General features: G+C 40.8%; 2 long non-coding RNA genes across 2 annotated transcripts; one reads left to right on the forward strand and one right to left on the reverse strand.

Annotated features, from left to right (window-relative positions):
- Positions 1–1,098: 1,098 nt before the first annotated feature.
- LOC128420892 (uncharacterized) lies at positions 1,099–19,275 on the reverse strand. The gene is made up of 3 exons (XR_008332164.1): positions 19,106–19,275; positions 13,364–13,445; positions 1,099–1,266 (listed from the first exon to the last, which is right to left on the reverse strand). It is a non-coding gene; the product is annotated as an uncharacterized LOC128420892 (long non-coding RNA).
- A 2,210-nt stretch (positions 19,276–21,485) lies between these two features.
- LOC128421102 (uncharacterized) lies at positions 21,486–23,473 on the forward strand. The gene is made up of 3 exons (XR_008332226.1): positions 21,486–21,693; positions 21,818–22,191; positions 22,659–23,473. It is a non-coding gene; the product is annotated as an uncharacterized LOC128421102 (long non-coding RNA).
- Positions 23,474–27,071: the final 3,598 nt, after the last annotated feature.

Below are 27,071 nucleotides of genomic sequence, written 5' to 3' on the forward strand. Positions count from 1 at the left end.
CTCCCAGCCCTACCACCCTGAATGGGGGGCAGGGAGTGGCTGGCACCAGCGTTTGGCACCCCGCTTCCCAAGCAAGCACTGGTGCTGGACCCCCAGCCTCCCTGAAGCTACCACAATGAACGGGGGCGGCCATTGCTGGTGCTCAGCATCCCACCAATGCTGGTCAACAGCCTCCAGGCAAACCATCGGTGGGGGGGGGAGTAAGCCAATTTTTGTAAGGTCACGAATTTAAGCCACACTTTTCACGGTTGGAATTGGGGGGGGGGAGTGCGGCTTATATTCGGGCCAATACAGTAATTCCAACAAAGCATCAGGAAAACTTTCTGACAGTAAGAGCTGTTTGACAGTGGAATGGACTCCTTTGGAAGGTGGTGGACTCTCTTCCTTGGAGGTTTTTAAGCAGAGGTTGGGTGGTCATCTGTCATGGATGCTTTAGTTGAGATTCCTGCATTGCAGAGAGGTTGACTGGATCCTTGGAGTCCCTTCTAACTCTACAATTCTATGATTCTATGATCAAGCTTGATGGGCGTTTGGAGTGAAATACTGCAGGGCCTAGTGGTTTGCATGAACTTTTATGAGTGATATCGGTGATGGGATGGAGGGAATCCTAATCAGATTTGTGGTTAACACAAACTTGAGAGGGATATCATAACTAACACCTCAGAAGTCCCGAATAAAATTCAGAATACCCTCAATAGAATGGGAAATGAGGCTGAAACTAACAAAATGAAATCCAGCAATGATAAATGGATAGTTCCACATTTAGATTTTTAAAAAGCACAGGAAAAGGATCTTCAGGACTGCAGTCAATCATAAGCTGAATATGAGTTAGCAACTTGATGTGGCTATAGAAAAAAAAACTCATTCAATTTTAGGCTGCGTTCCATGTTACAAGAAGTAATAGTTTGTACTAGTCATTTTGCATTAGTTGGAAAAGGAGACTATGTGAGAAACATTCTATAAGAAAAGGTATATTTAGGGTGGTTTCAGCAAGATTTAACTCAGAAGAGACCCACTGAAGAGGACAAGACTAGATGTAGTCAGTTCAAATTTTAGAAGAATAGATTTCAATTAAAATTAAGAAGCATACCTTGATGATGAGAGCAGTTTGCCAAAGGGACCAGTCATAAGGGGAACTTTCCCTTACAGGAGGTCAACAAGCAGAAGATGGGCATTATCTGTTACTTATGCCAGTTCAAGATTTCAAACAGTGAATCGATACCCTATGGTGAACTCTGTAAATCTGTGAATAATTTATTTCTCCCACTTCCTAAAAAAAGGAGCAAAAATGTCAAAGGAATCTCAGCACAACCATCCAGCTACTTTGCCATGTTCTCCATTGACATCTTCAATATATAACAAATACGTTGCCCTTAAAGCACCAATGTTACTGTTAGTTCAAATTTACAACTCAAGGGACAACTCCACAACATTCTTTTTCAGATTACTGGATGCTGATTATTGGACCCCATCTCTTCCAGGTTCACCTATAGACATTGGGTGCTTCTGTGGATATTGTTTCCACCATGGCCTACAACCAGAACTAGCAACACCAGGGTAATGAGGACAGAGCACACTGGACCATGATCACCAGTACACTATCTTTATAGACAACTCTTCTCACGTGAAGAAAATTGCCTTAGCTTCCCAGGAAAATCTCTCAGGCATTATTGATCCTCCCTTTCTCTTTTCATTCTGCTTATTGATTTTCATTTTAAGCAGGTTGGTAGCAAGTGCTGCTTCACTCATTTCTGGCTGGTGATTAGTAATAAATATCCACACAAAGGGATATCATTATCGGATTCTGCAGGGCTGATCTGTAAACACAAAGCAGCTTATGAGAGTCAAATAAAGTAGAAGGAAAAAAGGACATGTGGCATTGCGGCAACCAAGAAACCATTTTGCACAAAAATATTGGCATGTCAAAAGTGTGGGTTGAGGTGTTCTGTGTGGATTTCTGCATAAGGCAGTCATCTGGTTGCATTTCCATCCAATCAGTTTGCAGATCAGCTCACATTTGCCAAAGCACTGGGAAACTTCAGCCATAAATGTGGGGTAGGCTTGGCAAGTGGTGGAACCATCATATGATACTTTTAACTCTGAACATTCACCATTGTTTCTCAACACATAATTATCCTTCAGTATGAAAATACTGAGAAAAACACACATGCATGCACACCACATTCCAACAAATTTACCATAAATATGGGTTCCTTCATATGGGGCCACAATCATGACCCTATGCTGAAGGTGCATCAGTTGAATCATGCCATAAATAATGGAAAATTTGTGGGAGTAAGTTTTCTGATTTATGGCTAGAAAATGGTTTGGTGGACTGATCCAAAACTTGGCTGTGTAAGAGAGGAATGTTTGAGGATGCTCCATGCCAACACTGGCATAGAAAGAATATTTTTGAAAATACTTATGTTAAACACATTAAAATGTGATGAAATTAAATTTATGAGATACTCTGGCATGTTGACAGCTTGGTGTGTGTTTTTCTTCCATAGATTTTTGTGGGTGGTTTTTTTCAGAAATATTTATCAATTCATATTCTGACTTTGAGGAAACATTTGTTGTTTTAGATCCATGGAAAATTTGGTATGTACTTTTACCTATAAGACATTTTGTAGGGGCAGAGTTTGGTAATATGGTGCCCTGAATGAAAACAAAATTTGGTGCCATAGATATTTCTTATTTTCACAATAATTCATTTTGGTACAGTTGTTGTTTTTTAATGGATCTTCTCAGTAGGTACCCATATAAAAAGGGTTATCATCATCATCATCATTATGCCCCCTTGGCATGGCACTCTAAATCTGCCCTAAATTTGGCACTGCACATCAGTAGTTTAATTAAAAGGACCTGTTTGTGGCCACTGTTAGTCAACCGAGTTGCTTATATGGTCAACCATTTCTGGCCAATATTAGCCTCTGGAGGTATAGAACCTTGCTATTTCTAGGCAAGATTCTGATAGACCAGGCCTGAGCTATGTAGAGTTTATGGTTTAGGTGGGCCAAGAGGTTAGAAGTTAGGTATAAAAGGTCATGGGGAGAAGAAATCAGAGGAGATGAGTACAAGCAATTTGAGAGAAATGGGGGGCTGGATTTCTGTTGGACAGCTTTTAAAGATGCAAAAGAGCTTTTAGGGGAAACCGTTCAGGAGCATAAGGTTCATGGGACAATTGAGTGTGGCATATTATTATATAAACATCATTTTAATACTGTGGTAAGTGTAAGAAGTAACAAGTCCTGCCCTTGTTTTTGATGCAGGCCATTTTGAAGAAGAATGGAAATGGTGGGTAAATAATAATAATAATAATAATAATAATAATAATAATAATAATAATAATATTTTATTTATACCCCACTCTCCCCAGCCAAGACTGGGCTCAGGGCAGCTAACAACCAATAATAAAAACAAGTTGATTAAAATACAATTTAAAAGATTAAGGTAGAACATTAAAACATTAGGGTGCAATCTCTTCATAGGAGGAGAAAGGAAAAAGAAAGAGGGAGAGACATTCAAACTGATTCTAAGCCAAAGGCCAGGTGGAACAACTCTGTCTTACAGTCCCTGCGGAAAGAAATCAGGTAAGAACCTCTGCAGCCTGCAAATTCCACTGTCAAGTCATGAGTGCCTCCACTATTATTTCTGGGTTGGCAGTTGCATCCCAACTCTTAACCCATGGGATTAATTAACAGTTGGCTCCAAATGGAAGGCATGTGAATTTGGGAGAGGTCTGTTTAGGTCAGATCTGTTTAGGCCAGCTGTAGTTAATAGATGCTTTTGAGGGAGCAGTATAATAGGATTCAATTTTAAAATGGATTTAAATTGCATTCTATAGTTCTAATGTGCAGTTGCTTATGTCTGTAAACGTTCCTGGGATCATATCTGATGAAGGACAAGTAAATACATGAAACCTCCAGCTCCTGAGTGAAAAGAAGGACTGAAGATTATCACACATTTCATTATTGTTACCAAATACATCACACTTCTAAAGCTCACAGCCAGTACGTTAAGATTTCTTTCTATATATCTATCATGTTTAAGATGCCTATTTTACTAGTAAAATTGCACCCCCTGTACTGTCAACTGCATCAGTGCTTTTAAAAACAGGGAAAGATGATTCCCACACAAACACCTCCAACCAAGCAGCACTTGACAGTACCTGGAAAATTTGGTTCTTAACAGAAGTCTGAAGCGAACTGAAATTGCCTTAGTATATTTAAAACGAGTATGTGAAAAATCATGTCTTGCTCATGAATATTAAATTTATTCTTATTTTAATCTTCTTGATGGAGAGGGGGAAACCTTTTGCTATTAGGTTGTTAATATTCTTTCCCTTTTAAAAATCTTCCTGATGGCCATATCTGATGCATATCTTGGTGCTACTGAAAGGCATTGTTGACTCAGCTCCCTTCTAAATTCTTCCTTCATAATTAAATTTCAGGTAATTTCTCCCCCTTTTAATTAAATGCGCACTGAATGTGTAATGAAAAGCAATGTATTTCTCTGTTGAAGGTTCTTCAGAGGGATTTCTTTTTTCCCCCCTTTTTTTTTTACAAAATGAAAATCCAATTGCTGCACCAAAGGAAAATTAACTGTAATCTTGAGCAATAAGTGCAATGACTTGGGAACAATAAACAGCAGCGCAGTGAAGTGAAAAATAGTCATGCCTAGGGACAAAGATGAATCAGGACTGATAGAAACTTTGGAGTAAGTATGGCCAAAAAAAAAACTAGCACTGAAAAATATAGGCTTCCTTTCCAGGCAAAAGGCAGCAGGCATGTAGTGCTTTGTCTCAAAGTGCTCAGAGCAGAAGTGAGGCACCAGAGGACTTCAGAAACCATTATTGACAATAGTGCAGCAAATTTATTCAGAAATAAGTGTGATGAATTTAAGACACTATGAAATTAGGTAAAGATTTATTTCCAGGTTCATTAGCGTTAGCCAAAAATTCATCAGTAGTTAACACGTTCTAAAGGAAAGCTCATGATCAGCAATTCACTCAGAAGTTGTAACTGAGATCTGGTAAACACTACAAAACCACTGAGCCTCTTGGGCTTGCTGATCAGAAGGTCGGCAGTTCGAAGCCCCGTGATGGGGTGAGCTCCCGTTGCTCAGTCCCAGCTCCTGCCAGCCTAGCGGTTCGAAATCATGCCAGTGCAAGTAGATAAATAGGTACTGCTGTGGCGGGAAGGTAAACAGCATTTCCGTGCACTATGGTTTCCGTCACAATGTTCCATTGCGCCAGAAGCGGTTTAGTCATGCTGGCCACATGACCTGGAAACCTGTCTGTGGACAAACACCGGCTCTCTTGGCCTGAAAGCAAGATGAGCACCTCAACCCCATAGTTGACTTTGACTGGACTTAACCATACAGGGGTCCTTTACCTTTACCTTTTTTACTACACAACTGTAGGCATGCCATGTAGGTCTACAATCTGGAATATGTCGTGCTTGGAATGAACTAGTTCATTTGAGCTAGTTCAAAAATCTCTGAACTAAGCCTGAAAGTCAATACTATATTTTCCAGGAGCTAAGTTCATTTTGGGGTAGAACATTGGATGATTTCTTATTCATCTTCACAGTGAGGGAAGAGAGGGGCAGTCAGACGGGGCAGAAATTAATCTTCTCAGACTGGAGGAGCAACAGGGAAGAGTAGGATCAGGGCCTACAGCCTCAAAGCTAGAACCAACCAAGCCTATGTCCTCACTTACCAGAGATGTAAGTCAAATGCAGCCAACCCAAATTCCTAGTGGAATTGCTTTTCTCCTTTAAGCAGTGATAGAGAGCAAATATCAGAAGCATGAAAGTCAGTCAACATGGAATGAGAAGATAGAATCGGGATTCAAGATGACCTTAACAGGTTGGAGAATGGGGCCCAAACTAACAAAATGAATTTGAATAGGGACAAATTAAAGGTTCTACACTTAGACAGGAAGAACCAGATGCACAAATATAAAACAGGGAACACCTAGCTTACTAGCTGTACATGTTAAAAGAATCCAGTGGTCTTGGTGGACCATAAGCTTAACATGAGTCACCAGTGTGATGCAGCAGCAGAAAAGGCTGTATCAACAGAAGTACAGTGTCCAGATCAAGGGAAGTAATAGTACCACTCTATTCTGCCTTGGTCAGACCACACCTGGAATACTGTGTCCAGTTCTGGGTGCCACCATTTAAGAAGAATGTTGACAAGCTGCAACATGTGCAAAGAGGACAACCAAGATAACCAAGGATCTGTAAACCGAGCCTTATGAGAAACAGTTGAAGGAACTGGGTGTGTTTAGACTGAGAGGAGAATTGATAGCCATCTTCAAATATCTCAAAGGGCTGTTACATGGAAGAGGGAACAAGCTTGGTTTTTTCCACCCAGGAGGGGAGAACTTGAACCAATGGCTTTAAGTTACCAGAAAGGAGATTCCAATTAAACATCAGAAAGAACTTTCTGTCAGTAAGAGCTGTTCAACAGTGTAACAGTCTCCCTCGGGAAGTTGTGAGCTCTCCTTCCTTGGAGGTTTATTAGTAGTATTGTTTCCCTCCCATTTGACTGCTTTTCCCCAGCCACTCTGGGCGACTTAAGCATATATAAAAACATAGTAAAACTTCAAGCCATCTGTCATGGATGCTTTAGCTGAGATTCCTGCATTGCAGGGGTTGGACTAGATGGCCCTTTGAGTCCCTTCCAACTGTACAATTCTATATTTCTATGATTTGGAGAGCCATACGTAGGTTCCTCATTCCTGCCCCAGATAGACAAATTCATGCAAAATCCAAATGGGATGGCATTCTATGCAATCTTCATGATGGTGTGTGGGTGGCAATGAAGTTTTTTTTCAAAAACCAAAACAAATCCCAGTGATTCATTCAGGGATTGTGTGAATTGGTTCTTACTCAGTTTGATTTACTGACATTAGAGTCTGATAGTACTCAGAGATCAGGATTCGGCACTTATCTTCACTGCATGGTTTAGAAAACAACACTGGCCCCATTTCCATATCTGTTTATATGAGTAACAATGGCCTTGACCTGGCTGGCTCACAGGACCATTTTGAAAATTAACACAATACTGATGGCAGCACATTATTAGCGTCAGCTTCAAATGATGAGTATTCATGTGGGTTGCATAATTTTCTGGAACATTTATCCTGCCACATTTCTCTAGCTTTCTATATTTCCATTGCTTTAAGTCTTCATTCCAGTAAATGTAAAACTTTCCAAAAATAATTTTAACAGCTTTAAACCCCTGTTAATTTTCTAATCTCCAAATTTGAGTTTTTAAGTTAGCTCTATTCTCATTTCAATTAAACTTCTCCTTTAAGCCAGAGACCTAACATTTTTGGGTCAGTGATTCATTTCATGATTACTGGTTTTCATGAACAGATGGAAATTATACTTTGTTTTCCAAGGATTACCTTCAATCTGTTGTTTGTGTTTTCATGTCCATTTCACTAGTGATCATTTATCTGCTTTCAACGCAGTTCCATGCATGTTCAACCTAACATCCATTCTTGTTTCATTCAATATTAGGTTGATTCCAAATAACTACAGGAACATATATTTATTTTAACAAGATATTTCCCCTATACATTCATATATTCCACCCCCTGACACTTGCATGTAAAACAGAATTAAGAGGCAAGGAGTTGGTTTGTTTTTCCATTGCTGATCATTCTAACAGGATAATTTCTGTCATAAATTTTGAAGTTTCCTAATGATTCCCTGCTAACTGTACAGCAATCTCAATGAAAGACTGATAGCTTATCTGCAGATACATGGCATTAGGAAGCCATCAGAAATCATATCAGTGTGTGTGGCACTAACAAACCAATAAATTTCATCTCTCTCTCTTTTTCTGTATCATCTTTCATATAGGAGGAATGTAAGATGTGATTATTCTACATTCCTGGCTAGCCTCTTACTTCATAATACAAGTGTCTGTACAGGCAAAGTGAGAACATAAAATAATTGGAGAACTTTATCTCCTGCTGTCCTAGCAGGTAATAACTATTCCTTGCCCTACCCTCCACCATTTCCTAGGCATGCAATTAGGAGACAGTAAGACCAATATAAAGCATCAGCACAGTATTTACCGGTAGTTATTTTGCGACTAAGTTTTTTGTTCATTTTATATATGTGTTGCAATCTTCAGGGGAGAAATGTGTTGATTATGTAGCCAAGACAGCATCACTTATGTACAAGTGTAGTATCACCAGATTCAGGGAAATGTCAAGGTTTTTTGAAGTACAACGAAAGCCTCATGGGGAGAAACCCACTTTCCAAGATCAGCCCATTGAGGATTGAGTAAGTTCAGTGGCCAGGAAGGATGGAGGAGGGGATGTAATGGAGTATTATTGGCAGGTGGGGAGGACAAATTAAATAAGCTTAGATTTTAAAAGGGTAGAATGAAGGATCCTTTGGCTTGGGCTCTTTTAACGCCCAAGCAAAACTGGCATCAATCAAAAGAGAAACTCATAACTAGCAAGAGGAATAACTATTGAAGAAGAGGGAGGATCAACCAAAAAAAGCTATGAAACAGCCATATGGATTTTCCATATGGATTTTAAAACCTTGTAGAGAAGTGGTGTAAGGGAAGAGTAGCAATAAATAATTTTGGCTTCTATATAGATGGCAATTTTCTATTTGACATGTTAACACCTGTCGCAGTAGACAGCCTAACATCACAAAGTTTCATTTTGAAACAATGCAGGAACTAAATATGCTTGGCTTTGACTGCAGGCAGTGCATATTCCCCCACCCTTCCAACTCTTAGTAGGCTTTTCTGTTGTACAATAGCTACATTTTGATAACAAATATTCTAAAAAAAATAAAAATTCACTGGTTTCTTTCATTAGAACTGAATACTTACAGTCAATGCCATATTCCTGCTTTAATGGGGAATAGCAGTATAGTTTGCAAGAAGGGAAATGCTAGCAACAGACAAACACACGCACACTTTTTCCTGATGCTTTCTTTCACTTGACCCTTGAACTGCTGGAAATATTCAGTGTGATCCATTATCTTAATAGCCATTCTGAAGCTTTCTGCCACTGTCAAGCCGGTTGAACACAGCTTTGATCTGGCTCACCGTATTCTCAGACTCTTCACATCAAACATATTACAAGCTCGCCAAACCCAGCAGGCTTTGATGCTGTGCGTTTCTCAAGCAGCAGCCAAATTGTAAGGTGCTTCTGAAAGGCAGGAGGTTTGGGAACTATTTATGATACAGTATGTGAAGCGATACTGGCCAAAGGGGAAGGAAGCAAGAGCCTACTAGCTACTCAAAAGCCCTTGGGCATGCCTAAATTTGCTCTCTCCCGACCAAGGAACTCCTACACAAAAAAAGACAGAATATTTAGCTTCAGGGCAGGATCTCCGCCACACACATCAACGCTCCTCAGCTTAACACACTTAACCCTGGCCACAGTCTGCCGCAAACCAAAATCAGGAGCAAAAGAGATACAGTCCACAACGGTGCCTGTAAAACTGGCGAGTTTGTAGGAAGCCAGCTTGTAAAGCCAGCATGTTAGAAAGAAGCAGGCTAGACACAAATGCCATATATAATCCAAGTGAAATGTGAGCAGATGGGAAATGAACAGGCAAGGGAAATGTAGCTCTAGGGAGGGCACAGCAGGTGGAAAAGCTTCAGACTTCATCTCTTTTTTACTTAATTAATTTAAGCTTTTTATTTAATTCATGAATAACTATTTAATAAACAGGATATGATGACAGTTCTACCTCAGGTGCAATGCCTGCATGCAGAAATATTACTGCAGGACTCACTTCTGGTGCGTTTCCTTCATCATTTGTGCAGGAGGAGGATGTACCCATGCAGGAATGAGAAGTCTGTGTAGGCCTCCCACATCCCCATCCAGCTCTTCATGCAAATTATCATTAATACTCTGAGAATCATTAAATTCCATTGTGCAGGGAAGCAGAGCTGGATGGGAGCATGGGAGGTGTGATTAAACAAAATGCTGTATATTAGACAAAAACACATTAAAATGTGTATATTAGGGGAGAGAGACACTAAAATTCTGATGAATTTTCATGAACATATTATTCCAAAGAATAATTTGGAAACAGATGCAGAAATGTGGCAAACTGAGCTAGTCTATAAAAATGAGACGGTGACAGAAATCAAAATTTACACACTTATCCATTGCTAAAAGGAAATCTACCCTCCGCCCCTTTAACGCAAATGCTATATCCACGTCTTTTAGGCCGTGTTCTACCAGTCTCCATATTGCTTTGCTTTGTCTTGTAGATCTTCTAAGTTCTTGTTCAATCTGTTTGTGTCTTTCTGATGTTTGCTCCAGATCACCATCATATCAACCCTTTGTAGAAATACTACTTTCTGTGCAAACTGTCACGTGCTGGGTTAGAGCTCCTTAGTGTTGCATGCTCTGACTTGAAGATGCTGTGCTTTCCTTTTCTATTATTGGCCATCCAAAAGTGGCACTAAAAAGGACCGCAAAGCCTCTTTCTTAATAACTTTTACAGTCTGTGTTCATGCTGAGCCATCATAAATGTGCACCTGCTCATTTGCCTGTGAGGGTTTTCACGTTCTGTGAGCCAATGGCATGCTATTATTTAATATTTATATTTCATACTGCCTTACCAGAAATGTACTTCAGACTAGCCTACTTCTGGCACCATGTGTTATTCCTAGTGTTATGAAGCAATGCTAGAAACTGTTATATGTTAATAGCAAACACTGTGTTGTGGCTTTGCAGAAGAGCATTCCCTATTATGATGTTAAAGAAATCTAGCTGGGAAGAAGCCTTATTGAGTTAAATCGAGCTTGCTCCTAGGTAAAAAGGTATAGGGTTGCAGTCTTAGATAACACTCCAGCTTGTTCTCTTCCACTCCCTCTGTCTGCTACTGCCATTATCCTTTTAGTCATCTCTAATATATTTGCATTTGACTGTCCCCTTCTCTTACCACACACAGATGGATACATGAGACCAAACTCAGTTATAGCTGTTAAGACTATGAACTGAAGCCCTCCAGGTGTGCCTGGAGAGCAACTCCACTGAACTGAAATTTTAGCCTTCACGACATAGGAAAATGGCCAAGTAAACAGCTATTTTTGTGGAGGAGGGTCAAGATATTAACTGATATGCATGAAATTTCATATATAGCTATATAATCCCTAGTGTAGTAAGATAAGACCTTTGGAGCAGGCATTTTCCAAAAAAAAAAGTTTTTTTATGAATCGCCCTAGTAGGGCAGTAATTGTTCCTTGATAACTTGTCACCCCCCTCCATGATGGCACCTGGGGAGGACCGCCCCCCCTTTCCTACACCCCTGCTTCTACCTAATGCATGGTACCAGCCTCCTAGCCAGTGTTAACATTCCTAGAATCATTTCCAGTGGCCTGTCAGGTCTTATCAATGCCTTTCTTCTTCATGAAATCTACAAGATTATTAGCAATAACTTCAGCAGGTTTTTCTTTCTTTGAGCCTTTCTCTTAAGTAGTAAAGATATCTTCCACATGCCTCACTGCACACAGAATAATGCTGTTCTGTGGTGATGCTGTGGAACTGCTTATTGAACTGTCTGCTCTCAGCATAACTTGAGTTGTATCTTCATGGTCATAAAAGAAGATGCAGTTGATTCAACTCTTCTGACAAAGATAATCAAATTCTTGATCCAGGGATTTCATAACTTTTTCTTGGATCTCCTCTTGTCTCTTGTCTCCTTCATGATCAGGCCAGCATCCATAAAAGCGGAAGTGGTGATAGCAGCTGTGGCATGCGGGCCAGAACAAATCTGATGCTCTGCATAGCAATATTATGTATTTCTAATGTGATGTACTCATTTCTTTTTATTATGAATGGAAAATGTACTTGCTTTACCTTATATCAATTCACAACTTCCATAATTTCCATTTGGGCATTAGCCATTTGCTTTTCATTTTAATCAGCAGAGAAAATTATTTCGTCTGATATTCTTGAAGCATTCTGCTTACTTCTCTGCTTATATTCAACAAGCCTTCTTTTCTTGTCTTCTTGCCACTTCCACTTTTTGTTCTGCTCCAGCATATTACTTGGTAAATGTTTTTAATGAACTTTATGCAATTTTGCACACATATTTTTCACAAACAATAAGACAAGTTTAAAATTGATAGTTAATAGAAATTACACAAAAATGTAAAAAAGAGAGAAAAAATGTCAACATTTTTATGTAGTTGTTTACCAAGCAAAACTAAATTTAACCAACATATATTTTGAATTCCCATGTCATGTACAACTTTCTAGCACCCCTCATTTTTGGAGATTGAAAATTGAAAAATTCAACACAACTACTAGTAGGAAAAGTGGAGTTACACAAGGTAAATTTTTTGAGAAAAATTCAAGGGGATAGCAACAACAACAATGAGCACTCACACTTCACATTGTGGGTGTCCTTTGCAGGATCGTGTGTGGTGCTACAGTTCCCAGGGAGCTTACTGGCAAACAGGAGCTGGCTTGCCTCTCAGTGTTAATTTTTGGAGGTTCACGCCCAGACTCAGTAATCAAGTTTCTTGCTGGGAGGTGGGGCCAGCCCCATTTATAAATAGGGGATGGAGCCGACAATAGTCAGGCAGTCAGCTCTGGAGAGTCACCCTCCCTACCCTCCCTTTGTTTAATGTTTCTTGTTTGCAGGTTAACTTTTTCTTCCTGTTTAGCCAGCGCTGCTACGGTCTTTTGACTGGTTGCTGTTGAAGGACTAGGAAGAAATTTTCCTGCACTGGCAGGTTTTGTCTTCCCCATAGCAATTTGTCACAACTTTGGGGGTAATGGCCTTGGGTGGAATCCTTTAATCTTTTCTTCCCTATATGGTGTGTGGGGGGACGCGGGTGGCGCTGTGGTCTAAACCACAGAGCCTAGGGATTGCTAATCGGAAGGTTGGTGGTTCGAATCCCTGCGACGGGGTGAGCTCCTGTTGCTCGGTCCCTGCTCCTGCCAGGTACCGCTCTGTCGGGAAGGTAAACAGCATTTCCGTGTGCTGCTCTGGTTCGCCAGAAGTGGCTTAGTCATGCTGGCCACATGACTTGGAAGCTGTCTGTGGACAAACGCTGGCTCCCTTGGCCTATAGAGTGAGATGAGCGCCACAACCCCAGAGTCGTCTGGACCTAATGGTCAGGGGTACCTTTACCTTTATGGTGTGTGTATGAAGTGGTGACTCACACCCCTGCATTTTTATTCCTTCCTTATGATCCCTGGGGGCTGGGGCTGTCACCGCCTGATCACACAATAACAATTCTAATACTAAGATGATGATAAATATATTGTGTGTGTTTTTTAAAAAAGTTTTAATGCTTTTAATTGTCTTTTAATTGCTATTTTTCTTGAAAAAAGAGGTGCTGGGACTCATCATGAACACCTCCCTTGTTCTCTTAGAATGGCAATGGTACGCATCTGAGAGGTGCAGAAACTGAGTTCTGGCGAGTTCCTGCTAAAAAAAAAAAAGCCCTGTAAATGCCACACTTTTTTAACAACAAAAGAGGTGCCGCTTCTGTGTACCCTTGATTACCTCCTGGAAAAAGCACTGCTTTTATCTATAATTATGTTTGTACATTGTTTGGAGAGCTTTCTGATCATTTCCTAAATCATCATCATCATCTCTTCCTGCTTTTCTACTAAATGTACTTAGAGCAGCAAACAATAATAAACCCAAACAGTATACTAAGTAATCCATGCAAAATCATGATAGCAAAGCAAGTGCAAAATAAGATAATTATGTTTTGCAGTAGTCACTGTTGGAAGCCTCATGTATGCAGTCTGTAAAACTTAAAGAACCGTTTCAGAATTTAGACGGATTGAAAATGGCTGGTGTTGGGAAAATTGTTCCCCCTTGTTGTTTTCTTTTTCAGTATTAAAAAGAGAGAAAAAGAGCTCTCTGCCGTCCAAAGCAATGGAACCTGCACATTTCCCCCCTTTGTTCTTTCAATAAATTATTAGGCAATTTAAACCAGATAGTGTTCTGGTGCTGCTGAGAATTGCATGTCAAGCCATGTGGTAACTTCTACTTCTTGGTTTTCATCCCTGTAATGATTTTGAAGAATAACACTAGTAAACAAAGCCCTACAGGTAGGAAAATAAGCTTTCTTTGGGTTTGTTGTATTCATGCTGCTCAGTGTGCATTGAAAATCCAATTCAGTGTGTGCTGCAAAAAATGTGCTATGAAGGGTAGTTGGTTTTGTAAAATGGAAGGTTTCTAAATAAGACGTTTACCCACACAATGTTCTCTGCTATTTTAATGGACAAATTTTAATGAATAGGCATCTTGGAAATGGACAATGATCTTTCTCAAAAAGCACATCTTTCTCCATGGTGGTTGACCTACAATTTCTTTTATACAATGCAGACTTTATGCAATGCCATTTCAGGAAGGTGGGGAATATTGCTTCTCCCTCCTCATGTTTCTGACCAAATGCAATTATTCTCCAGGGGCACCTATAATTCTGGCCAATTCACAGCTTATACACATACTGAATAACTACTATTACAAACTAATTGTCCTATAGACTAGGACTACAACCCTTCCTTATGTGGGCACAATATCCATGCATGGAGGGATTCCCCATAGGACTCTCCCCCCCCCCAACTCCTACCCTTGCTCTGTAAACATACAATGTTCCAGGATAGACTAGGAAATGGGAGCTCTGCATCTTCCATCCCATTCTTTGCTCAGTCAAGCTCTAGAGTAAAGCGTAACTTAACCAAGAGGAGAATGAGGGTTAGGTCAGCTTTGTATGGCTCTCCTATTCCCTACACAGCCCTAATGAACTGGTTGTGTGTTCCTGAATGTGTGGAGTAAAAAATAAATAAATCTGTTTATCCCTCAGCAGATTTCTCTGCATGCTGGAACAGCAGCACACAGAAGATAGTTTGGTAGTTCTGTAAACCAAAGACAGAAATCCCTTTGTTGAATTGATTCTATGTGACTATGATAGCATTGCTAGAGTCATTATGAAGTATAAAAGCTACAGCAAATTCTCTTAAAATATTTTTTTGCTGCTTAAATCTGAACATATTCCCATGTGGGCCTTTTAGCATTTCTTCAAATTTCATCTTTTTCCATGAAATGGTACCCCTCATGATAATGAATGAAAACCTGAGTTTTATTTGGTTTCTTTAATAAAAGGAAATTCAGAGTAAAAATTGAGAGATCTTCTCCATGTAGAAAGTGAAATGTGAAGAAGCAGGAGAGTTCTGTTCCTTGACTTCCAACTATTAATGAGGGCAGTGTTGATCAATACATAAATATTATACTATTATTTGAATATTTGTCCCTTCTCTCTTGGTACTCTTCTGAAATCCTATGCAGAATTAAATGAGGCTGCATTTAATACTTACTTTTGAGTAAGCATGCATAGGATCACATTGTTAATTGCTTGAACTCCATATTGTTTTGAAGATTTGGAGTGTTCCTAATTACTAATTTAGGCAGTATTCTAAGCAGGAGGGAAATGGTGATATGTTATGCCTAACAGGGCTTGAAAAAGAAATGACTACTTCAGTTGGTTCACAAATTTTCAAGGTTATATCCTTTGAGTAAATGATGCATGTGGTCTTGTGAGATCTCTTACATTATAGAGAATAGCTTTTCTGAATTCATCCGCCTCATTGTGAAGCTCTCTAAAGACCCCTTTCCATGTTAGAATGGTCAGTAACAGAAGTGAGTTGACAAGTTACTCCCCTGACTGAAATTATAATGTGGAAAGGGATTATATGTATATATGCCTACTGGGAGCTCAGGCACAGGCCTGCCAAGCTGCTCTCCAAGTCCCAGTTGAGAAAACTTGAGACTTCGTGTGATGCATTTGTATTTGTATTTTGTGAATGCATGGGGCAGGTCTCATCTTTAGCCAAGAAAGCAACATAATCCATAAGTCCACTAATGTTGTCCACAATTTAGACCTGCTGGGCAGAGATAGGATTGCTCCAAAGTCTTCTTGCATCAAATATGTGTCAGTGAATGGATTCTATGCTGGCATAGCGCCCACTGTTGTGTGCCAGCAGCATCTACCTCCGTTGGAACCATTATATTAGAAAAATGCTATCAGTGCAATGGGGAAGTGGGTGGAGTTCGGATTGTGACAGGGAGGAATTCTGCCGTTCATCATGTAACAATCTCAGGGCAGATCATGACGTTCATAGTAGCATGGAAATCATAACTATATCGCATCATCTTGGCTGTGAGTCCTGGGAGATCTGCACTCTGGCTTGCAGGTCTTTTCCCACTTGGTCTCAAAGGGTGAGGCCCTGACTGATTCTGGCTACAAAAGCCAAGGTTGCTGAATAAACTATTGGGCTGGCATATTGAGATTTCCATATAAAACCAAGGTAGCTAACCTTTAATCAGAATACAATTAATACAAAAGCTGTGTGTGCACTTCGGAATGCCTGGTGGGATGCAAACATTTCAAACTGGTGATGAAAGTCGGGTAATACTGATATCAGGTAAAACTCATGGGGAAGAGTGATCCACATCTGTGGTTCAACCACCAAGAAGGCCCTGTCACATGTTCCTGGTATGCCAGGCTTTATTTGGTGCCAATGCAACCAGAAGGGTCTTCCTGGAAGACCTTTAATCATGGGAGAGACATTCCTCCAGGTAACTAGGTCCTGAAACTTAATCAGGGGTCTTGATCCCACTCCCACTTACAATGATGGTGCAGTGTGAAACCTGAAAAAAAGAAGCATACATAAAAATATGCCCACGGAAGTTAATGGACAGCCCAGAATGCCTGAAAACAAGCAGCTTTTTGATGGGGACTTGGTGATAGATTGACAAACTGCATATAGTCAGGAAGAACAAAATGAAACGAAGAGCTGATTAATAACGCTTGTCCTCCTACATGTTTTATAGGTACACTAAAGATGACATTCCACTCTGCCTGTTGTTCCCCTCATATTTCCTTGCAGGATATTCATCTTGGAGCTAAATAACCAATAACTTCAGGAAGATCTCACACAGCCGCCGCCAGTGTAAGTATTGTTACAATGACAACTTCATCTCCCCAAATCAGTAGATAATGTACTTCCAAATATAGATACCAGGGAGGTTGCAATTTGAAGAATACAGAACTAGCCTGGAATTAATTGTAACTGGGGGGAAAGAGGAAAAATTCACTGAGCAATTGCATTTACCTGCTGGGAGTCTGAGTAGTAGGCAAAACTAGTTAGATGAATGAATAGTCTGATGTGGTATACAGCAGCTACTTATTTACATTCCAGTACTGTACTGAATAAACATTATCCAGCTTTCAATAAATATATGTTCCTGTTGTTATCTATAACTTATTCTAACATAATTTTACTATTTCTCCTCTCTGCATTTTTAAAAAGACATTCATTAAAACAGTTTCAGCATTATCCTTCCACTTATCTGCTATATGCAGTGCATTGATCTGAAACAAATTATTCATTATATGTTTCAGTTCGGCCCTCCAGATAATACAAATGTAAGACCACCAGATCCCTTGGCAAATCATATCCCAATATTTCCCTGATTTGTTTTGTAACTTTCCCCCAGAATGTTTGGTGTTTTTAAAAAAATATTTGTTGCAATGCCATCATATATGCATAAAAGCTGTTGGTCTGTTTTATAATTCACATTTCCAGGGTTTTTCCATTGTTGAAATTAGGTTTCTGTTGTTGAAATTACATAGTGTTAAGTGCTGCTGAAACATATTTGAGAGACATATTCCTTCAGGATTATGCCTATCAGTTTATAGGATATATTATACCAAATCAATTCTCATGCATCTTGCAGTGCAGCAAAACTCCAAGCCTTCCTCCCATTTAGTTTGATATGGGCAAGTTGCCAGGAAATCCTGCCATTATTTCCTTATTCGATACCTTAATAAATTGTTTAATATTGTTTGTGGCCCAAGTTTCTCAAACTTTGATCTCGCCCTGACATGTTGCATGATTAATGTGATAACTATGCGTCTTTCACAATATTGACGGAAAGGCAGTCTTTTCATTTTTATATTGATTGCCGCTTCTTGAAACGAAAGTATCTGATCATTACATATCTTGGTGATATTATGGGTGAAATTAAAAGGCCCTCCAATGAAACAGAAACTGTTTGTGGAATGGACTGAGGTTCCCTCTGCAGCCCCCCCCCCTCGTCCTCCACATGCCGCCCCCTACTCTGCTCGAGGTGGTTGCCCCCCTCCCAGCAGATTTTGGAGTTTGTGCAAGGGGTACTGGAGAAGAAAGGAAAGAGAAATTCTCTTGCAAAAGTGAAAATGTTTTCTGGATTTATCGAGACCTACATTCTTCTATTTATGAAATATTCATGTTAAAGATTAGAAGTAGAGGCTCAGTTTTGATCTGTGCATATCCCAGCTTTCATTGTTAACTTTGTTCCATTTTCTAACAACAAAACATGGACTTGGATCTGTGGGAAGAGTTCCTCTCATATTAAGGGCATTTCTGGCATCCACTAATGGAAGTTCTGTCTCTTGCAGCCTGATACCCCTCCCCACCAAATGCTGCAGATGGTTGGGGACCATAATGCAATACATAGGGTTCTTACATTTGCTTACTGTAATACCTAGCTTTATCAAAATAGGCTATTAGGTTTCTCTAATTTAATTGTAACGTGCAAACAAAGCATCCTATATAAATATTCCTTAGCATATTGACTACATTCTGATTTTCTAAATACACACACATTTAAAAGGCTAACTCCAGGCAAATTGTAGCCATGAAATGGTGGTGGTGATGACTGATTATTTTATGATCAGGACAAAACACAGAGATTATCTTTTTGACCTCACCACAGATACCTATTGGATATCTTACCCTTTCTTGAAGACAAATTTACTTCTGCTGTGCCTGTCACCAAAACAGACAGGAATCATAATACTTAAAGCACCTGCAACTGATATCACAATAACGTGTTTGTCATTTGGATACACTCAATCAACACTACTTTTCATCATCTGACGAAAAGGATTGCTGTTTATGACTTCCTAAAAATGAAATTATTAGCCTCTAGCTTTGAATGTTCCAACATAGATGCTACTAGGCAAATAGTCCCCAGAAGCATTTGGAGAGGAACATTTCTAACTTTTTTATAACATCATATTTTACCTTTATGATTTGCTGCTTTGCAGGTTGATCCTTGAGGGTTTATTTTATTTTACTTTATTCCTGCACAAGGAGAAAGTTTGAAGCATTGTCTGTGCTAGCCATCACCAATGTGGTACCTTCCAGATGTTTTGGCCTATAACCCCCAACAGCCTCAGCTTCCCAGCTGTGGAAGTTGTAATCCCAGACATCTGCAGGGCACCAGGTTGCTGAAGGCTGGTCTTCTTACATCAGAGTGAGGTAATAAAATGTTGATTGGCAAAATGGACTGTACCACTTCAGACTGCATGTAGGGGATACATTGTTTTAAAAAGAGTTGTTGTTTTAAAAAGAGTTTGACTGCATAACACTTCCCCGCACTTAAAAATCTAGCTTGGCTAGTTTTCTACTTATCAATATTTCTGTTTTGTTTTAAAGGAAGGATCACAGTTTTCCCCACCTGCAGGATGAAGTTGTGTTGTCAAGTACCTCAACATTCTGTCTTGTTATTTCCATTTCATTCTGAGGCATATGTTGAACCAGCCTCACACATTCCTTCAGAGGAAATGGAGAAGCAACAGCTTGACTTGAAAGCCTCAGAAGGTTTGTGTACCCATTTTATCACCAGCTGTTATCAGAAATTAAACAATGTCTGTGTTTTGAATTTTCTCTTTACTATTACTCATTATATAGTACAACACAAGAAGTACAAATGCCCACCATCTGCGGTTTCCCTCCCTCGTTTAAAATACTGGTTATTGAAAATGATCATGAGTGGACCAGACAGAAGACTTTGCTCTTCCTGGTCGTCTCCGAGGACTTAAAAGGCAGGCCCCATCTGTTCTCCTTTCCTCAGACCATTCCAAGATTTGATTTTCATTAAAAATATTTTATTTATGGGAAATGATTCGGACTTGGTTCAGATGAGCAACTTGATCATAAATAACTTAACCAAATCATATGCTCTGAAAATAGCAGCTTATGCCTTGATAAACCCCATTGCCTACCCCTCAACTGCCCTGATTAAATTGAGACATCCCATTGTGAGGTCACAATCCCATGCATTTTGCCCCAAAATATGTGTTTTGGGGCTCAGTGATCTCACACAGGTCATGTGAGTCATGTGGGAGTGCAGCTGGGAAGGTGCACATTACAGTTTTTGGCCTCAATATGTTGGAGTGCAGGACCAGCAGCATAGACTCTTTGCTATGCCTTAGGCTTGAAGTCCAACGTTGACATAAAGATGTGATTCTGTGTTCTTGGGATACACAGAGAGGTTGCACGAGGGAGAAGACTTGACAGCAACTAAGGCTAAAACTTGGGCTTAGATAGGCATGTAGTAGATCCAAAAGTGTGTTTAGGTAAGCTGGCATGATGACCAATGAGAGGAGGTTAAAATGAGGAAATGAAAGGGGATTGGATAAATTCCAGCGTGGCATTGGGGAGGGGTTACAGGAGAGAAGACCCAGTAATATGGCAGGGAAGGTTCTGCTAAGATGTAGACTGGGGCATGTAAACAAGGATAATTCAACTGGAAGATTTATCTTATACATGCTCTTTCTGAATGTATTTATCTTTCAAGAACAATAACTATACCAAGTGTCTTCCTGGTGACTCATGCTGTTTTTCTTGCATATGCCTAGTGTTCATCAGTATGCGGATGATACCCAGCTCTACCTCTCTTTCAAATCAGAACCAGTGAAGGCGGTGAGTGTCTGGAGGCAGTTGGAGGATGGATGGTGGCTAACAGATTGAGGTTGAATCCTGACAAGACAGAAGTACTGTTTTGGGGGGACAGGAGGTGGGCAGGTGTGGAGGACACCATGGTCCTGAATGGGGTAACTCTGCCCCTGAAAGACCAGGTGCGCAGCCTGGGAGTCATTTTGGACTTGCAGCTGTCCATGGAGGTACAGGTCAATTCTGTGTCTAGGGCAGCTGTTTGCCAGCTCCATCTGGTACGCAGGCTGAGACCCTATCTGCCTGCAGACTGTCTCGCCAGAGTGGTGCATGCTCTAGTTATCTCTCACTTGGACTATTGCAATGCACTCTATGTGGGAACCTGGACTCCTCACAGCTGCCCTCATTGCTGAAGCCTCACTTACTGGGGTTGAGTTGTGGGAGCTTCCAGCAAGTTCTCATGAGAACTTTCTGGAAGCCGCTGCCATGACACCCTAGTGAAAGGAGTGGGTGGGGCACTGCGGGATTCTGTCACCTGAGGCAGCTGCTTCCGCCTGCCTAATGGGTAGGCCATTTCTATCTGCATCTATATTTGTGTAAAATTTCTGGTTTATGGAGAAAGTTTGTGTCTGGAGCTCAGTGCAGGGGCTTTTAGATGCATAAACCATCATTTGGTGACCTTTTGATTACCAATCATTTTGCCTTATTATCGTTATTGCAACCTGGTAGTCCATCAATCAACTTCCTGGATACTCATGACCTCACTGACAAGAAGGCCAAGCACAGAGAAATCAATTACAAGACTGGATGTAACATCAAGAAAGAATGGTCATTCCCATGTTCCTGTGCTTTAGCCAAAGCAATCTTTGGTTTGCCCCAAACACAAAATGGAAGCTAACAGCAAAAGCCTTGTAACAGCATTTCCGTTCATGAAGGTTGGTTTGGGTGTTGTTTTACTAGTACATCCATGCATGCGTGAAAAATAGTAAAACACCCCACACAGAAGGATCTTGATGCAATCACATGTATGTACAATTGCTTTTCCTTTTCCTTTTGCAGTGTTTTATCACAGCAAAATAGACGAGGAAAGACTCACAAATGCATGATAGGAACTCAAAGAGGCAGCAAATTCCACATGTACTGCATTCAATTCAAAATTTAAAGGGGAAAAAGAACAATGAAGGATTCCTAATGCATCAGTTCCACTTTGGAAACAAGATGAGATGATTCAGAACTACAGGGAAACTCCTGGATGAGAAGATCGCTGAAAGCATCACAAGTTACTAGCAGCCTCTCTTGCCAAAGTGTTCATAATTCAGATTATTCATAATGCATCACAGCTCTTGTGCATAAGGACTCTTTTGTAAGTCAAAGCAGTTAGTCATACAAGTTCTCTGGAGAAATGTTAAGGCACCAAGAGAGAAAGCAAACAGGTAGGTAGTCTAGGTTTATTCTATGTCCTTCAGCTGGTTGTGATGGTTTTTTCCCCTCCACTGTAGTCAGTATCAGCAGTTGGTTGCTTCTGAAGTTAGAAAAGTAGATATATTCAGTATTCAGAGGAGAAGCATGGAGAGAGGATGTAATGCAGTTGACAAGTAAGGAATCTGTTTTTGCAGAAGCTGCCTAGATACTTTTAAAAGAACTTTTGGACACCAGAGAGAATATCTCATGCTGGGCTTTCACATCATTAATCATGCTAGAGGTGGCTATTGGTAATGACAAGCTGCAAATCTGTCCCGCTGATTATTCTTCTATCTCCAAGTTTTAAAAGCAGAGTTTGACTGACATTCGTAATAGCCTCTCCTCCTTGCTCATATACACTGCTCTCTGGTACTAAGCACACTCTATTTTTGGCCTCCCTAATCCCAATTTCCATTTTTCCTCCATCTGCCTCAAAAAGCACTAGCTGAAGACCAGTGATTTTTACAGAAGGAGTGAAAGGCACCTCTTACCCAATGAATGCATGAAACGGCTGACTCTCCGAGCTGGCTGTAACTACCTTGGCGGTGGGAAACAATGTTCTACATAACTGCACGGGCAGCAAAGTGAATAATGAAATCCACAGCTTTTATGAAAACCTCAAGGACGGAGATAGGATTTTCTCCCTCCACTCTATCATCATTCCAGATGAACTATCAGCTTATGGAGTTAATATGGTAAAATCTGTAATTATCTAATTGCTTCTAAGGCTAGAGAAGCAAGCTGGCTCACATTTTGCTTTGAACTAGTTGAGCGTGAGGCCTGCTTCCGCTTGCAATTGCCTGCCTGGCATCTCTTTTCATCCTCTACATTTGCAAAGAAATCAAACATGGGGAAATAATGCCTTACAGCCCGAGGGCCACACTTCCTTCTGAGCAACCTTCCAGGGGCCACATGCCAATGATAGGCAGGACCCAGAGGCAAAAGTGGGCAGGGCAATGAATGTAAAGTTTGTCTTTGTACAATAGGGCAGGTTCTACACATGCTCACTTGCCCATCTCTACCATCCATCCAGGGAAGCAAGAGGCATGATTATAGTTCAAGGACACATTCCAGCCCAGCAAAAGCACACAAGGAGGGCATGCAGGAAGACCAGTCAGTGGTGCAAAGTCTGACTGAGGAGAATCCTGAGCACCAGATACAGAGGCTTGAGTGAGGGACACTTTTGGCCCCTGGCTCTGAGGTTCTCCATCCTGGAAACAGAAGGTGCCACTGGAGCTACAAGGAAAGGAGTGGATGAAGAACTGCTGTGCTCTTCTGTGTCTCAGTAGTAGTTGTGACTTTTTTGCTTACCATAAAAGCAAACTGCTGGAGAAACTGCCTGCACATAAAAGCAACTGCTGGAGAAATGGCCCAGAAGTTGGCTTTTCAGAAAGGAAGGCACAGTATCATTAGACTTCTCTCCTTCAAATAATAATAATAATAATAAATTTTTATTTATACCCCGCCCTTCCCTGTTCAGAAAACCAGGCTCAGGGCAGCTAACAACAAATTTAAAACACTTAATTGTGATACAACAAAAAACAGCACAAAATATAGTATAAAAGTGTGAATAACAATAAATTCAAATCCTAAAATCAATTTAGGGGAAATCCATCCAATAAACATTAGATGATCACCAGGGCTAGCTGGCTAAATTAGTCCTATTTGGGCCAGCAAGGAGGCCAGGGGAGAATTAGCTGTGGGATCCCAGAGCGGGTAATCTTCATAAAAAGGGGAGGGGGAGGGAAGGAAGGGGAATAAAAGATCAGGCTATATTCAAATTGAAAGCAAGGCGGAATAGCTCTGTCTTACAGGCCCTGCTGAAGGAGGTTAAATCCTGCAGGGCCGTGGTCTCAGGGGACAGAGCATTCCACCAGGTCAGAGCCATCACTGAGAAGGCCCTGGCCCTGGTGAAGGATAATCTGACTTCCTTAGGGCCCGGGACCTCTAAACTATGATTATTCGTGGACCTTAAGGTCCTCTGCGGGGCATACCAGGAGAGGTGGTCCTGTAAATGGAAGACAATCTTATGTTCCTTACTGAAAGGAAAACTATACTTGACATTATCTCATGATAATAATAATAATAATAATAATAATAATAATAATAATAATAATTTATTATTTATACCCCGCCCATCTGGCTGAGTTTCCCCAGCCACTCTGGGCGGCTCCCAATCAGTGTTAAAAACAGTACAGCGTTACATATTAAAAACTTCCCTTAACAGGGCTGCCTTAACATGTCTTCTGAATGTCAAGTAATTATTTATCTCTTTGACATCTGATGGGAGGGCATTCCACAGGGCGGGCGCCACTACCGAGAAAGCCCTCTGTCTGGTTCCCTGTAGCCTCACTTCTCGCAATGAGGGAACCGCAAGAAGGCCCTCGGCGCTGGATCTCAGTGTCCTGGCTGAACGATGGGGGTGGAGACGCTCCTTCAGGTATACAGGACCGAGGCCGTTTAGGGCTTTAAAGGTCAGCACCAACACTTTGAATCGTGCTCGGAAACATACTGGGAGCCAATGCAGATCTCTCAGAACCGGTGTTATGTGGTCCCGGCGGCCACTCCCAGTCACCAGTCTAGCTGCCGCATTCTGGATTAATTGCAGTTTCCGGGTCACCTTCAAAGGTAGCCCCACGTAGAGCACGTTGCAGTAGTCCAAGCGTGAGATAACTAGAGCATGCACCACTCTAGCAAGACAGTTCGTGGGCAGGTAGGGTCTTAGCCTGCGTACCAGGTGGAGCTGGTAGACAGCTGCCCTGGACACAGAGTTAACCTGCGCCTCCATGGACAGCTGCAAGTCCAAAATGACTCCCAGGCTGCGCACCTGGTCCTTCAGGGGCACAGTTACCCCATTCAAGACCAGGGAATCCCCCACACCTGCCCGCCCCCTGTCCCCCAAAAACAGTACTTCTGTCTTGTCAGGATTCAACCTCAATCTGTTAGCCGCCATCCATCCTCCAACCGCCTCCAGGCACTCACACAGGACCTTCACCGCCTTCACTGGTTCTGATTTAAAGGAGAGGTAGAGCTGGGTGTCATCTGCATACTGATGAACACCCAGTCCAAACCCCCTGATGATCTCTCCCAGCGGCTTCATATAAATATTAAAAAGCATGGGGGAGATAATGACAGCATCAGAAATAATTGGGATTGAGTAGAAATAATTGGGATGAAACTCAGTCTACATGTATAATGTCCCAAGCTTTCAAATGTTTTCTGAACTCTTTAGCTCACTCTTTATGAATGCTACCAAATTTTCATTTGTTTGAATGCGAGTCTCCTGTGAAGCTTTCAAAAACCCATGTACCTGTAGTCTCTAGTACTACTTGGAGCAAGTCCTTTAACATCTTCAGATGAGGGGATATACTTTCATCTATTTACCAATATTAATGTTTTTTTCATTATTCAGAGGCATCTTTGTAGCCAATGGAGTTTGCCTCAAGACAAATTTTGGAAGGTTTTACAAAATAAATTTCCTCCTTCAATGTGAGTTTAGAAGGGTTGACAACTGAACTATAAAGAGATTTTCAGATCTGAGTGAGTTTCCAGAGGCACCAACAATATTTTCACACTTAAAAGCAGCAATGTATTTGATACACATTCCTCATACTGAAAAGGAGCAATGTATTTGAGGCAGATTCCTTACATGCTGTTACACCATATTTCCCACTCTCTGTTTTAAAGTGAGGTCTGTTATTACTGCACATTTTGTAAATCAGTTGACTCCTTCTAACACCCCACTCCCACACACAGACACAAACTTTGTCCATTATTTTTGGTAGCCTTGGATATGGCTATGTTGTTACTGCCCAATGATCATTTATGCACAAAATGCAGGAAGCTCTTTCCTTCAAATGCTAAAAATTCTCTTTCAGAAACCACTTGCCTCCAGCCAAGAATCAGAAAAGAAAGAGATCTGGGTTTCTTTTTATTGTGCTTCTTCCCTTGAAAGACTCTGAATAGCCTGCATTGAAATATATTCTATTGAAACTATTTAGGTTTCCGTGGTGGAAATGTTCACTCAATCTCCTCCACAGAATATTGATAGTCTTTCTCTTTTTTTATTTTGTGAAAGGGAGGCAGCAACTAAAGAATATATTTCAATTTCCCAGATGGAATACATAATTTCAAAAGGTTTCTTGTGGCACTTTCCCCCCTCAGTATTCGCATTGCTCTTTTTAAAGTTTTGATTAAGGGGCACACCTTTTACAGTAGGAGGCAAAATGTACACTTGAGAAGCTACAGCTTTTGAATTGCACTTGGAAAGAAAGGGCAGCTAAGACGAATGAATTAGACGCCTTTTAAAGTATATTTTGTGTGAGTGCCTATCTAAAGTCTTTCAGGGACCACATACCAATCCATGGAAACAACCTAAGGGTAAGAGCTGCCCTATGTGTGGATGACTCTCATTGAGTGGAGAGATTTTGCTCACCACCAGTTGCTTCTGGTGACAGACTGTAGCACGGAAAAATCTCTGTCAAAAGTAGAACTCTGCATAGTGGCATTGTCTGTGCTCTCCATTAGGTATGGAGAACCTTTTTTGGGCTGACGTCCACATGACCTGACTGAAAAACTGATGGGTGTTGCATTGCAGTAATGCATAAGGCCATACCCACATGCATCCACCCTCAACACACACAAACATACAAAGCTATTTTTCATGGAATATGTTTATTTCTTAGGAGCTTCACACTGATTTCACCTTCTATTTTCTCCTCATGCTTGAAGAAAAAAAATCTCCCCAAACTCAAATGATAACATATTGTTACAAAAATTGGAAGCCACCCCCCACAGGGCCATAGGCATCTCAAGAGGGGCTTGTTCCTCATAGCAGTGCAGCACTGGAGCC

Source organism: Podarcis raffonei, chromosome 9, assembly GCF_027172205.1.
Source record: "Podarcis raffonei isolate rPodRaf1 chromosome 9, rPodRaf1.pri, whole genome shotgun sequence".
Taxonomy (NCBI): Eukaryota; Metazoa; Chordata; class Lepidosauria; order Squamata; family Lacertidae; genus Podarcis; species Podarcis raffonei.